The 11,180-nt window shown below is 37.5% G+C and overlaps 1 pseudogene; it reads left to right on the forward strand.

Moving 5' to 3' along the window:
• The first annotated feature begins 4,191 nt into the window (after positions 1-4,191).
• On the forward strand, positions 4,192-8,197 carry LOC113265780 (uncharacterized; annotated as a pseudogene).
• The last annotated feature ends 2,983 nt before the right edge of the window (positions 8,198-11,180 follow it).

An 11,180-nucleotide genomic window follows, 5' to 3' on the forward strand; every position in this document is an offset into this window, starting at 1 on the left:
CAAAAGAATCCATCCCAAACTATTAGAAGTTACAGAGCACTTCAGTAATGTGGCGGGATACAAAATCAATGCTCAGAAATCAGTTGCATTTCTATACACGAACAATGAGACTGAAGAAAGTGAAATTAGGGAATCCATCCCATTTACAATAGCACCAAAAACCATACGTTACCTTGGAATTAACTTAACCAGAGACGTAAAGGGTCTATATTCTAGAAACTACAAATCACTCTTGAAAGACATTGAAGAAGACACAAAAAGATGGAAAAATATTCCATGCTCATGGATTGGAAGAATTAACATAGTTAAAATGTCCATGTACCCAGAGCAATCTACACTTTCAATGCTATCCCAATCTTAATACCGATGACATTTTTCAAAGAACTGGAACAAATAGTTCTTAAATTTGTATGGAACCAGAAAAGGCCCCGAATCACCATGGAACGGTTGAAAAGGAAAAACAAAGCTGGGGGCATCACAATGCCAGATTTCGAGCTGTACTACAAAACCGTGATCACAAAGACAGCATGGTACTGGCACAAAAAACAGACACATAGACCAATGGAACAGAATAGAGAACCCAGAAATGGACCCTCGGCTCTTTGGCCAACTAATCTTTGACAAAGCAGGCAAAAACATCCGGTGGGAAAAAGACAGTCTCTTCAATAAATGGTGCTGGGAAAATTGGACAGCTACATGCAAAAGAATGAAACTGGACCACTCTCTCACACCATACATAAAGATAAACTCCAAATGGATGAAAGACCTCGATGTGAGACAGGAATCCATCAAAATCCTAGAGAAGAACATAGGCAGCAACCTCTATGACATCGGCCAAAGGAACCTTTTTCATGACACATCTCCAAAGACAAGAGAAACAAAAGATAAAATGAACTTGTGGGACTTCATCAAGATAAAAAGCTTCTGCACAGCCAAGGAAACAGTCCAAAAAACTAAGAGGCAGCCCACGGAATGGGAGAATATATTTGCAAATGATGCTACAGATAAAAGACTGGTATCCAAGATCTACAAAGAACTTCTCAAACTCAATACACGAGAAACAAATAAACAAATCAAAAAATGGGCAGAAGATATGAACAGACACTTTTCCAATGATGACATACAAATGGCTAACAGACACATGAAAAAATGTTCAAAATCATTACCCATCAGGGAAATTCAAATCAAAACCACACGAAGATACCACTTTACGCCAGTTAGAATGGCAAAAATTGACAAGGCAAGAAACAACAATTGCTGGAGAGGATGTGGAGAAAGGGGATCCCTCCTACATTGTTGGTGGGAATGCAAGTTGGTACAGCCACTCTGGACAACCATGTGGAGGTCCCTTAAAAAGTTAAAAATTGAGCTACCCTATGATCCAGCCATTGCACTACTGGGTGTTTACCCCAAAGATACAGACGTAGTGAAGAGAAGGGCCATATGTACCCCAATGTTCATAGCAGCAATGTCCACAATAGCTAAATCGTGGAAGGAACCGAGATGCCCTTCAACAGATGACTGGATTAAGAAGCCGTGGTCCATATATACAATGGAATATTACTCAGCTATCAGAAAGAACGAGTTCTCAACATTTGCTACAACATGGATGGCACTGGAGGAGATAATGCTAAGTGAAATAAGTCAAGCAGAAAAAGACAACTATCATATGATTTCTCTCATCTATGGAACATAAGAACTAGGAAGATCGGTAGGGGAAGAAAGGGATAAAGAAAGGGGGGGGTAATCAGAAGGGGAATGAAGCATGAGAGACTATGGACTCTGAGAAACAAACTGAGGGCTTCAGAAGGGAGGGGGTGGGGGAATGGGATAGACTGGTGATGGGTAATAAGGAGGGCACGTATTGCATGGTGTACTGGGTGTTATATACAATCATCGAACTTTACATCAGAAACCAGGGATGTACTTATCTCTTACCACCTAAATCCTTTTTACTCTCCCTTCTGTCCTATGCACTTAGAAACTTTGAAAAGTCAGTCAAATTTAGAGTCATGAAATTACAGTTACTGTTTATCACTAATGATGAGATGGTAAATAGATGTCTAATCTACATTCCTTAAATATTAATGTGTAGTGGAATGAAGTTCTATGCCTCAAAATGAATAATAAATCATCTTCCATGTAATATTTTAGTCAACCTTTGTAACATATCTCATCATGTAATTATGAACTATAAGTTATGTAACACTGATTATCATTTACCATGGGAATACTTCTTCCTTGAGTCTCATTTTAAGGATTTAGAAAAAAAGTATACTATCAAGAAGTAAATTTTTCCATATATTTGAAATATGTACACAAATATTTAATATATATATATTTATATTTACTACATTCCCAGATATACACACATACACATCTTCAATATAAAATATATTGTAAATTTTAAATAATATTCTGCAGTGTATTTTCCCTTCAGAATGCTTTATCAGTAATTTGCAGCAGGAGGAAGGTAGTATTATCTGCTTTTGAGAGTCACTGCTAGTCTAGAGCCATACCACCCTGAACATACCTGATCTCGTCTCATCTTAGAAGCTAAGCAGGGTCGGGCCTGGTTAGTGCTTGGATTGGAGAATCACTGCCATATTGCACCACTTTATGTTGCTATATGTGGGTCCTATCCCTTACTTTTTTTAGTGCAGCTAAAGAAAAAAAGGAGATTTTGGACCATTGTTCTATAATGGCACTGTAACATTTCTGAGGACTTGAGTCCCAATGTTTAAGTTGATCAAGAGGTGTTTTATTTATTTATTTATTTATTTATTTATTTATTTTTAAAGATTTTATTTATTTGACAGAGATAGAGACAGACAGCGAGAGAGGGAACACAAGCAGGGGGAATGGGAGAGGAAGAAGCAGGCTCATAGCAGAAGAGCCTGATGTGGGGCTCGATCCCAGATCGCCGGGATCATGCCCTGAGCCGAAGGCAGACGCTTAACCGCTGTGCCACCCAGGCGCCCCAAGAGGTGTTTCATTTAAAATCAGTTAGATCACAATCTGATTTGAGTGTACAAATTCACAAATATATATCTATATAGATAGATGATAGATAGATACATACATACATACATACGTACATATTTTCTTGAATCATTTCAACAGTACATAAAAAATGAAATCATGTTGCAAGGTCCCGCGAACCGGTTGAGGGCAGCAGCTATCCTCGTGACCTGGCCAATCTTCTGTGCAGAAGCAAGTGTGTAGGCTGGGGAGATTGAGTGACATGCTGCCTCACCTTGCTGACCAGAAGAACCCCTTGGTAATTGCTACACTGACTCCGTAGCCCCCAGCTAAGTTTACCTCAATGGAAAATTTTTTCTGGAAGTGTTGGTTCACCCTTTAATTTCATCACAGAACTCAAACTGATCTAAGCTTTACCATTTGGGACAGGCTACCTTGCTTCACTTACTGCATTTCTAATTAAATTACAGATGGTGATTTATAAAGAGAGCAGGAACTTTAGTGGGAGACTTCTTTGTGTAGTACATGCCACTTTTATTCTATGGGAAACACTGTTTTAATTCTTAGTGGGAAAAAAAGACCATAGAAATGTCAGGATGTTAGTTACCCTGTAGTAAAACATTTGTACTCATGTCTTCCAGATGACTGTCTTGAAGACTTTTCACCTAGAAAATCTGTACCTGTGCATTACGTATCCATTTACCATGTGTGCGTATTTGTGTACATTTTGAAGATATTTCTGAACATGTCCTACTTTCGTATCTGTATTTTTATTCTCTGAGGATTATTCATTGTTCCCATTCACCTTTGGGTAACCAGTAACTGACTGCTAAGTAGTACAGTGATATTTCATTAGTTTTAATGAAAATGATTTGATAAAACCACGGAAAAGTGCCTAATAAAATTCTTTAGTAAAGATGGCTCCATGATTCCACCTGGAAAGAACATTCCTAACAACCATTCCCATCACCCACCCTCACTCCCTAATAAGCAGTAAATTAGCCATCAAATGTAGGTGTGCCCAGGAACCGGATATATCTTTATGAAGCAGAAGCTTAGGGCTGGAGTGACAGGCCACCTGGACCCCAGGACTGACATAGTAATTATAAGAACAGTTCACCTCTTTGGAGAAAATAGGTTGCAAAATGAGGAAGAGAATCAGAAATACCTGTGTAAGGAGGAAGCTGGAGCAGGTCCCCCTGCCTGTGAATGAAGGCTGGAGGTGATGGCGACCACACTTTGGCACAGCCCTTGATGAGAAACCGCTGTCCTGACGGTGGTATAAGACAAGGAAGAGCTAGAAGCCTTCAGATTGACAGGCCAATTCAGTGGGTGAGAGCTCTCTGCTGCTGTCATGATATCTGGTGCTTTACTGGGGGTTCTGAAAGACTGGATAAAGGTAATTCAGACTCCCAGAAATGAAGACATGAAGAGAACAGGAAAAGAGAAGTCCAAATTAAAATTTAGAGACAAAATCATATATATAAAAGTTATACACACACACACACATTAGTTATATATATTAGGTATATATTTCATATAGAAATCATATCTATATCTATTTTATATGCAAAATCCAAACCAAGAGAAATTGTTCCCTAGGAAAGAAAACTAATGGACATAGAAAATGACTCCAAAATCACGTTTACAATCTTTAAGAAAATCAAGGCAAGAGCAACTTCCATTAAAAATGGGAAAAACAAAACAAAAAAGGACAACAGAGTGGCAACAACAGCATCGTTTTAAAATCTTTCCAGATCCCTACACACTATATTAGGCAGGACACCTTCACTATGTGCAGGAGAGTGAAGGCAAAGACCCAGGAATGCCTCCTACAACAGTGTGTGGTGATAGGGTAGCCTTGTGTTGCCCAAACCACAGGAAGGTGGAGACAAGACAGCATGAGTCATTTCTGCAACTATGAGCCGAGACGTGGATGGAAAGTAACGTGACTTCTAATGTCCCTGTGAGCCAGAAGACATAACATTCATTAACAGTTAATGTCCAAAAGTGAAACAGGAAAGGCTGAAGAAGGGAGCAAAACTGGCTTGGAAATATGCAGGCTCCAGTTTGCAGATGAGTAAAGGATTCTAGAGACACAGGTGGTGCTGGGGAAGCATGGGCCCTAAAAGCTCTGAATTAACCAACTTAAAGATCCCACCAAGGAAAAGCCAATGGGAGGTGAAATTTTTGTGAGCGGAATCCATGTAACAGGGACAAAGACAGGATGGGCAAAAGAGAAAAAAGGATCCAGACAAAAGTTGGGAGAGATAATTTTCAAAAAAGTTTGAAGCCATGTTTTTGGCAACTGTATTGTAACAATAAAAGGAAGTTCCAGAATCTAGAGCTATAGGGTGGTGGAGCTAGAAAAATTACTGAGATCCACATCCTCTTCTAAGAGTAGAAGAAAAGTTACCTCACTTAAACATGAACAAGAGAAAATATTATCGTTCGATTCCATAAAAGTTCCATCTAAAATATATGAAGAATATAGAGAATAAGAGTTATAAAAAATGACAACCCTTTACCAGATAGACAAGACTTCAAAGCAGATGCAATCTGTCAAAGTGATTTAGAATAAATTATAAAAATAATAACATTCGTGAAAACAAAGCCCATCTTAGAATTAGAAATACTCAGAAATACAAAGATTGAAGAAAAGAGAGATTTGAACACAACTAAGGAAGAATTGCTAATGAAATAAGTAGAAATCATTTTTGAATAAAGATTAAACTAGATGGAACAGAAGAGTGGATTAACACTAGGGATAATGCCATAAGATAAATAAAACAAGGATAAAAATTATTTGACAAAGAGCAAAGCTATACAAGATAGCATCTGAATGAAGGACACGCTAAGACACTAAGAACCAAAGCAACAGAAAGGAACAAGAGGCAAAACCGTAATCCAAGGAAAGTTCACTGACATAGAGATGACTTGGAAGTAAGTGTGTATGGAAAGAATGCACATCATACTTGGGAAAATCAATCTGAGTGGACAATGTTAAAACACATTTTAGTAAAACTTTTGAATTCTAAAGTAAAAGTCAGAAAATATATCCTCAGAGCATCCATGGAAAAAGTCTAAATTGCTTTTAAGTGACCAGATAATTTATTATCCAACCCAGGAGACTATAGAGTAAAAGGAATGAGCGCACAGGGCAACTGTCGTAAAGCAGGAACGTCCTGGCGGAAAGGAACGTTTGATTCTCCTATTTAAGAAAGAAAGAAAATCGAATCCACATCAGCCTTTTTGACAGCCATAGTTTATGCCCGGAGACAATGCAGTAGTGAATTTAAGTTCATCAAGGAAATAAAATAAGAACTAAAGATTTCATATCCAGCCAGATTGACTTCAAAATGCCAGGAGGGCTGTAATAAACATGCAAAAAGTCAGAAGTATTTTTCCCTTGACTCACTTCTGATATAGCAAAAGATCCTTTCAGAGGAAAAGACAAAACAAATAAAACAGCTCACATAGACTGCAATCTAATAAATAAATAAAAAATACAAGCAAAACCAAGCGTTTGATCAGATAAACATGGATTTTGCTTATTTAAGTCACCAATTACAAAGATTTTCAGATAACTAACAAAGTGAAATCTGACATTCTACCATGTATAAGAGACACCCATCTTATCAAACAATATTTAGAAAGTTTAAAAATAAAAGAATGACAACTATAAACCAAGAATAGGTAAATGAAAAGTAAAAAAGGAGTCTCATACTTGATATTAGAAGTCAGACCTGGAAGCACTGAAAAAGCAAAGGTCACTTTATAAAGCTGAAAATTTCACAACGATAATATAACGATTACTATCATTATTTATTATCGCTCCCACACCTTTCTTAGCGGAGAGAGTGTAGAGCTGCGGATGTTTGGAGGAATAGAATCAAAGTAAAGTCGAGGAAATTAACACGTCTCTCAATCCGATACAGATCAAGGAATGTAGACCTAAACAACGTAACCGACAAGACAGATCTCATAGATAATGTACCAAAATTGCGGTACAAGTAGAGAATAGCTGTTCTAAGTTTATGTGAAATACTGCCCTCGTTTGGACTGCAAAGAAAACCTTCATGAATCATAAAGGAGGACAATAACCCAAAAAGCATTCTCTGACCAACATATAGTATCATAATCAATTTTAAATTGAAGGCCTTTTTCTTAGAAAGTAAGGGGAAAAAAACAACTATCAAAATATATCGTGGGAGAGCTCCCACCTCACAGACACGCTGCAGGCTGTCCGTGCGCGAGGCGCAGGGGCCCGGGCAGGGTCTGAGGGTCGAGGGTCCGAGGGTCGGTGCAGCCTTTGGGCCGAGCGGGGAGCGGAGAGGCGGCGAGCCCCGCGCTGGGAGCCGCAGGAGGAGCGGTGCCCGCAGGTCAGCAGATGCAGGTGGCCCTGCAGGGTGACCCACACGTCAATGCCCTTCTAGCGCTGATGCTCCTGCGGACGGTGATGACCGACTGTTCAGTATCGCTACCAGCTCTACACTGCTCCTTCTGTCCGCAGGATGGAACCAGCAAGTCCACGTGGTCCAGACAGACCTGTTTAGTGTCCAACCTGTGCGGGAACATACAGAATCTAAAAAAGCGCATGCTCGTCCGCTCAGGAATTAAACCGTTCAGCGTGACCGCTGTGGGGGAACGTTCACCAGGGCTGACTGGCTGAAGGTGCGTGGCCTCAAGCGTGAAGGCAAACGCAGTTTCCAGAGCCAGATTCGTGCCATCACTTCCTTCAGCGATGTAAACGCCACGTGACGGCTTCCCAGCGCATTATCCGCAGGCCTTGGATTTACTAGCGCAAAACCTGCGGCGACTCTGGAAATGCAGTCGTGCACCTGAGGAGTCCGACCCGTGAAGCAAACCTTCCAGGGCCCTGACTTCCTAGTTCGGGACTGCTTCAGCCAGAGCAAGAACAGCCCCTCGTCTGGGTGATCTCGGAGAACGCAGTTCTGAGAGCAACTGCTCTGTTCAAATGTCTGTGATTCCCCAGCTCTCCTCGACCCAGAATTGTGAAAGCACATTCCCCTTGGGCTCTCTCCGTGGGCTGGCGGAAAAAGAGAGGCAGGACCAGAATAGACAAAGACCAGTGCTTGTGCCAAGGCAACCGGCGATGACCCCCCACACCCCCACATCAGAGCTGTACGCATGGAGTGGCTTCATTGTTGGTTTTTGGACAGTGCCTGTGCTTGGTCTTGTACATTTAAATTAAATATTTTAAACAAAAAATAAGTTTGGGAAAGAATTTTTCATGAATGAGAGGCTGACTTTTTTTAAGTTCACGATAACATATTATTGAAACTTAATTGAAACTATGAGACTTAAGGAGAACTAGTCTACTTAACCATTATCAGTTTCTTCTTCCATTGTTAAAAGTAGGCTAAGGAAATCAGTAGATAAAGAGGAATTCAGATGATTATTGACCTTCCTGAGATGAAAGAGTTGAACAGAGTAAATTACTGAACAGAATTGGACAGAGAGCCTAAGTAGACGTTTACTCCCATACACAGGACATTGTACAACATTTTGTAAAGCCTGATGGCTTTGGAAATATTTACGGAAACTTTCTTTTTTAAGAAAAAAAGGTAGGTATTACCTACCTATTAAGGTAGGTACTTCTGAAACCCAATGTACTTTTTTTTTTTAAGCTTTGTCATTTCTATTATTTTTCATGGTGAAAATTTGCTATTGGGATAGGCATTCCCTGAACTTTTTTAGTACTGCTCCAGATAATCTTTCTTCTGTGAAAAAAGGCAGAGAATCATGATTGAGAATAGTCAGGCTGTACATGACATGTGACAGGGAGTGGAAATGAAGTACATAGTCCCAGCTTTACAGAACTCTTTCAGTCTTGCTTTTCTGACTAAAACTGGTTTCCCTGGTCTTTGAATATTAATGCCTGGCTAACTAGGTCATTGCCCAAATCATTTTTTCTCTTGTCCCATGAACAATACTTTCTCTTACATATTCCAGCGTGATATCATATGAAACAAAAATACCGAAGATTTTCTAGTTTCTGTATAGTTTTATGTATTGTTAGAGATGTTTTAATTGTGCTGATTTGGACAAAATAAAGACTTCTCTGTTAAGTCTAAAATCCAAACAAGCACAAAATCCAAAATATATTCTGGGGGAAACAGAATCCAATTATCATAGAGAAAATAGAGAAAATGTTTAAAGAGCTCCTTCATAAAACCCAGCATGATTCAGATGCATTCACAGGGAAATAGTTTATATGGATTTTCCTCATATCTGTGGTAGATGCCCTGCTGGGAAAATGAACTGGTTTCTCTCAACATACTATTAGTCCTGGACAGTACCTAACATTATGTCCTTTGTTTAATAATTTCCAGTTCTTTTGTTTTTACATTGAAAAGCTTAACTTTTGTGATTCCTGTTTTTATGAATTTATTTAAGCTATGATTGTCTAAGTGGCCATGTCTCTACAGTAAAATTTGGAAATTACTTAACTCTTCAATGTCTCAATGACTGAAAGGTGTAAATATGTTTAGTGTATGGATGTTAGGTTTTAGGTGTCCCATGATATTTGGGAAAATCTTTTCCATAAAATAATTTTCATTCATCCTGCATAACAGTAAAGTGTCTCAGAAACATTCATGTATGTAAAAAACTGTCCATGATTATCCATTTTTGGTATCAATAAAGTATATTTTGAAGTGTTTATTATATAATGAATTATCCAGGTATGTATATACATGTGTTATTGGGGAGATATATTTTTGCTTGGAACTTTTCCAAGAATTTACTATTTTGGAAAATTGTGTCAATAACTAAGTATTTGGGCCACCGACTCAAGAAATCTGTGTTAGTCTTCATTTTTTGTTGTCACATTTGTGATTATTCTATATATAACTATATTTTTGAAAACTTCTTTCATAAAGTTTAAGATTGACATTCTAGGAATAATTGAATTTATTTTTATATCTTTGTGCACAGTTCTTCCTATGCCAAAACATTGTTTTTAATGAAGCAAGGGAACTGTCAAGATTAAGTAAATATTTTGCCCACATTTACCAAAAAATTTTGAAAAGACTTATCTTGCTTCTGACATACAGAAGGAAACAATTGAATATTATCCTTGAAATGTTAAAAAGTCTTCTAATCAGTAAGACAAAAGCATCAATTTTATGTAAAAAATAGCAAGAAGTAATAACCCCGATAAGCCATGGAATATTGGAGGAAAATTAATCTTACTAAATGTGAAAAGGATTATTAGTACACTGATAAAAAATTCAAGTAAAGTTATATCTCTGTCCAATTGAGCAATGATACTGTTTTTAAGAAGAATCAATGAGATGTTAAAACATTTTACAAATAACCATGTAACAGAGTATAACAACAAATTTTTATTACAACAAATTTTATTTTAGTACAACAAATTTTTATTACAATGCATTGAAATCATCCTATATTACAAATGAAGTTTAACTAATAGCATGTATAGGTTGTTTAAGGAATGAAAAAGTCATAGAGGAAATGCTATTTTAACATAATTATGATGGATACAATGGGGTTGCTATTATACGTATTCCTTAAAAATTATTTCATAGAAAAAATAATTCCTTTTACCGATGTCATTGTTTCTGTAACAGAGGAAACCACTGTTATAATTGGCCCACAACATGGATTTATAGCACTTTGGTAGATAACATCAAATATTTTGCTTATTTATATCATTATTACTGGTAACGTTTATTTATTAAAAGATCTTAGTAAAATACTTGACAAATCGTGGAATGACACAACATGAGTACTATCAATTAATATAACATCAATCCTTTAAATAACAGATTATTTGGTAAATTCTAACAACGAGGAAGATGTAACATTTTATCTTACACAGAAGTAAGATGGGTCTCTAAAGGAAATTGTTTAAATACATAATGTTTATTATATTATAATAATGACATTTTATGTCATTAGTTAAAAATTAAGGATATTATTTTCACTTCTAGTTGGAATGTAGTAAAATGTTAATGATTGTCACTTTTAACAAAAAGAGAAAAAAGATTAATGGATAAAATAAAATCATGCATTTCTATGACACTACTGAAAAGCAGTGGGTGCAAGAAAGGTTTGGTTGATTAAAGAGAGAGAAGTACAAATCCTTCATGTGTTAGCAGAGAACCATGGCATTATCTATAGACTGGTATGCAGAAAAGTGGGTCTGTCAT

This window comes from Ursus arctos, unplaced genomic scaffold (genome assembly GCF_023065955.2).
Source record: "Ursus arctos isolate Adak ecotype North America unplaced genomic scaffold, UrsArc2.0 scaffold_3, whole genome shotgun sequence".
NCBI classification, from domain to species: domain Eukaryota; kingdom Metazoa; phylum Chordata; class Mammalia; order Carnivora; family Ursidae; genus Ursus; species Ursus arctos.